This window comes from Aquarana catesbeiana, linkage group LG06 (assembly GCF_042186555.1).
Source record: "Aquarana catesbeiana isolate 2022-GZ linkage group LG06, ASM4218655v1, whole genome shotgun sequence".
Classification (NCBI taxonomy): domain Eukaryota; kingdom Metazoa; phylum Chordata; class Amphibia; order Anura; family Ranidae; genus Aquarana; species Aquarana catesbeiana.
The window spans coordinates 6458714-6463386 of record NC_133329.1 but is presented as its reverse complement, the minus strand read 5'-3'; the positions used below and the strand labels follow the sequence as shown (position 1 = coordinate 6463386).

Genomic DNA, 4673 nt, shown 5'->3' with positions numbered 1-4673 from the left:
CACCACGTCATTTTTTTTTTTAATTTTGGTTTGGGGTTCCTCTATGGGAAATCCCATGCCGTTTTTATGAATGAACTTTTATGTGTATTGTCGGACCGACAATTCATTAATAGCCGCGAGTAGTTTTAAATGACTTTTTTTCCTTTGAAATGTCATTTTGCTGTCAGACTGTTCTAAACACGGGAAACATGCGCCCCTTTACAGGCATACTATAGACACCCCCCAGGTACGAAATTTAAAGGAATATTAGACTTTTATTGTTTGACTTTAAGCATTATTAAAATCACTGCTCCAGAGAAAACGGCCGTTTTTAAAACTTTTTTTTGCATTGATCCATGTCCCCTGGGGCAGGACCCGGGTCCCCAAACACTTTTTATGACAATAACTTGCATATAAGCCTTTAAAATTAGCACTTTTGATTATTCATGTTCGTGTCCCATAGACTTTAACGGTGTTCGCATGTTCGAACGAACTTTTTTCCTGTTCGCATGTTCTGCTGCGAACCGAACAGGGGGGTGTTCGGCTCATCCCTAGTCTACACATGCAGATGTGGCGTCCGGCTGGGTGCCTTTCCCTGCATGACTGTCTACCTATAGAAGTCTCGGAGTCTGCTAATTAACATTGCAACTACTAAAGGGTGTCCTGGCCCTAACCCTCTCTCCCTCAGTTCTGTTTAAGAGCAAATATATCTCTCTGCGTTCAAGAAGTGTCTGGCGCCCATTAATCTACCTTACATTGCACCCACCAAGCCTTGTAACCCACTCTACACAGAAGGATGTCAGCTGTCCCTAACTCTGGAGGTCACCATTAGGCCTGCAGAGGCCCGGGACTTGGCTACATAATTTTTTTTTGGCATTTTGGACTGCACTTTTTCCAGCCCACACGCCTTGTGGGCATGTGTGATAGTCACGTGTTCAAGACCATATTTATCCACATTATTTGTGTCTTTTTAATTTACTTAATGTCATTATTTTCATAGTTCTATGTGTGTTACTACACTGATTTTCAATATTTGTTTGCACTTCATAGTCACAATTTCTATTTTATTTATTGCTTTATATGAATTTTTCTATTCATGTGGTTAGCGCTGCACTGGTTTTTATTATGCACATTTTTCGATGCCTTTCATGGTTTTTTACCACCCCCAGATTCCCTGTCTACCTCTTCTCAGAGCCCTTTCACACTGCCAGCGCGGGGGCGTCGGCGGTTAAGATTTAGCGCCAATTTACCGTCTTTTTTTAAACGCAAAACGGTTTTATTGAAAGTTTTCATTGAGACGAAAGGAATAATCGCCAAAGTTTAATCCTCCTCCTCATCATCTCCTCCTCCAGCCCCTCCCTGTCCTTTCTTGGCATTCCTTCTCTTCACACGGCCAGGACGTCCACCACCGTAAGGTGAACATAGGGAGAAATCTATATGCTTCTGAGAATCCAGCCGCACAATGAACAATGGAATGTTCACTACTTGCTTGTGAACACGGATATGCCTCTGTTTGATGGGCATGGTGAATGGACTTTGCCAAACCTAACTTGAAAACCTGTGTTTGGAGATGCCTTTCCAAGAACTCTTTAATTTTTAAGACCAGAATGTAATCAAGCTTCATCTTCCCCTCATTGAACACACCGATACGCACCAGTCGTCTATGCAGGGCATTTCCTTCGAACAAATGCTTAGGATCTTACTCATCTAGAGTAAGCAGTTCTCTGGCGGCCTTAAGGATCTTTGCAAGGTTGTACTTCACCCTCCAAACCTCACGCTTGTTACGCAGACCATATTCACCAATTAGTTTTAAGTCCTGGTCCAACCGCGATTTTTCAAAAGGACGTCGCGGAGTGACGTAGGTCTTTTCGACACACCCAACTTCTGGCAACTGGCATTTTAGGCTGTTCGCCGAGCCGCGGTGAGGAAAAAGGCTTTACCGTCTTTTTTTTTTGCGGCACTTTTTGGGCGCTAGCGGGTCACTTTTAACCCCCCGCTAGTGGCCAAATAAAGGCTTAAAAGCAGCGCTTCGGCAGTGCAGCCCACTGATTTCAATGGGCAGGGGCGCTTTAGGAGTGGTGTATACACCGCTCCTAAAGCGCTTCAAAGTTGCCGCATGCAGGACTTTTTTTGACATCCTTCCAGGGCACTGCCCTGAGCACTCGGGCTTTCACACTGGGATTGCAGATGAGTTTTTTTTTTTCAGAGGCTTTACAGGCGCTATTTTTAGCGCTAAAGTGCCTGAAAAATGCCTGCAATGTGAAAGGGGTCCCAATGTGATTGACCACTTATTGGGGGATCTCGTGTCTCCCAGGGCCCCTCTCCTAGGGGCATGCAAATAATCTCTACCCGGTGGCAAGAGGACACTTTGTTTTATATTCTGCATGAGATATTGCTCATTGTTGATGGCATGTAACTTTTGATAAATATTAAAATGAAATTTCGCGCAATATTGGTGAAATGTAAATATCAAACTCTAATGGTTGCTGAATAGTGAATTCCTTTTACAGGCATATGGTGGTCACTGCGATTAATTAGAAAGTGTGTAAAAGCAGCATAAACTATAATAATCATACCACCCTGTAACTAGCATGTACATAAACTTGTAACATAATCTGGTGATAATATATCCATACAATCTTCTATAAATAACATATGGTGATCCGCATAAAAATAAAATACATAAATGTCAATTGAAATCTTCTAAGGTTCCGCTATCAATAAGCCGTGCAAATAAAACAAAAGTGAAATCTAAAATTGCATAGTATAAATGTGCAATCTTAAACAATAAATAATTCATAAAAGTATTTCTAAAAAGTCCGTTTTGTTAGTGTGATTACGTGCAGATTTTATCAAAGTGATACAAATAAAAGTGAGTGAATTTTTATAGAATATCTGTGAACAGTTCTTTTAAGAGGTTTTTTTTTTTTTTTTTTTTTTTTTTTTTTTTTTTTGTGATAAAAAATCTTTCTGCTGTAGGTGTCTCTCAGTGTGGTCTCACAGAACTCTCACCTTACATAGGTGATAATCAGGCATTCAGTAGTATGTCTTTGTGTGGAAGTGGTTTTCTGACAGCCTCTTCTTTTCTGTGCTATATCTCCTCCAGCGTTCCTTTCCCTGCAGCTCCACTCTAGTAAACTCAGTGTTGGGGAGATAAAATAGGTGGGGGGGAGGAGAAAGAAGGCTCCACTAGTGTATTAACTTTTAAAAATCAAAGGGGGGAGTATTTATTTAATATTACTCTTACATTTAGCATGATAAAAGCAGGCAAAGTAAATGAAAAAAACGATCTGGCGTTCTCAGCCCACACTAACAAAACGGACTTTTTAGAAATACTTTTATGAATTATTTATTGTTTAAGATTGCACATTTATACTATGCAATTTTAGATTTCACTTTTGTTTTATTTGCACGGCTTATTGATAGCGGAACCTTAGAAGATTTCAATTGACATTTATGTATTTTATTTTTATGCGGATCACCATATGTTATTTATTGAAGATTGTATGGATATATTATCACCAGATTATGTTACAAGTTTATGTACATGCTAGTTACAGGGTGGTATGATTATTATAGTTTATGCTGCTTTTACACACTTTCTAATTAATCGCAGTGACCACCATATGCCTGTAAAAGGAATTCACTATTCAGCAACCATAAAGCCGCGTACACACGGTCGGACTTTTCGTCTACAAAAGTCCAACGGACGCCGACGGACTAAAGCTGGCTGGTAATCCGATCGTGTGTGGGCTTCTCCGGACTTTCAGCAGACTTTTTCAGCCTCAAATCCGACGGACTTTAGATTTGAAACATGCTTCAAATCTTTACGTCGTAACTACGACGGACCCCGAAATCCGCTCGTCTGTGTGCTAGTCCGACGGACAAAAACCCATGCTAGGGCAGCTATTGGCTACTGGCTATGAACTTCCTTATTTTAGTCCGGTGTACGTCATCACGTACGAATCCGTCGGACTTTTGTGTGGTCGTGTGTAGGCAAGTCCGTTCGTTAGAAAGTCTGCTGCAAGTCCGCCGAAAGTCCGCCGGAAGTCCGCCGGAAGTCTGTCGGACAGGCTGTCGGACTTTTGTAGACGAAAAGTCCGACCGTGTATACGCGGCATTAGAGTTTGATATTTACATTTCACCAATATTGCGCGAAATTTCATTTTAATATTTATTCCAATAGTGTTTTGTGTGAACACCCTCATTTTGCGGCAATATTAGTATTTTTACACAGTAGTTTATTTAACACAGCACTATTTATTTGATCACTTTTACCGTGTAACATCCACTAGCGCGAAGGATAATTTTACACAATTTTTTTTGAGAGTGCACGCACAACACCTTTGCTGCTAAAATGGATGTCTTTACATATATCGAAACCAGAAAGGTCAATTTAGATGAAGTATTCAATCCACAAAGTAAAACACGGAACACAGATCTAGAAAGCATGACCAGGAAATTAGGCCACTACATGGAGAAAAAAATCAACCTGTGGTGGGACACTAATACATTTGAAAGGTACATTAGAGAAAATATAGTCCCCAGAAGATTAAGGTGGGAAGTACCACCAAATGATGGACTGACCGACAAAGAATCGATGGCAGAATGGTTTGCGTTCTTTAATAATAAAAGTATAGAGGGTCTAAAATTCCTATTAGAACGCAAACTCAGAAAAACTACACTAATAGAAC

The 4673-nt window shown here is 40.5% G+C and overlaps 1 pseudogene; it reads right to left on the bottom strand.

The window, feature by feature from the left end:
* Positions 1 to 1299: 1299 nt before the first annotated feature.
* On the bottom strand, positions 1300 to 1877 carry LOC141147475 (small ribosomal subunit protein uS4-like; annotated as a pseudogene).
* Positions 1878 to 4673: the final 2796 nt, after the last annotated feature.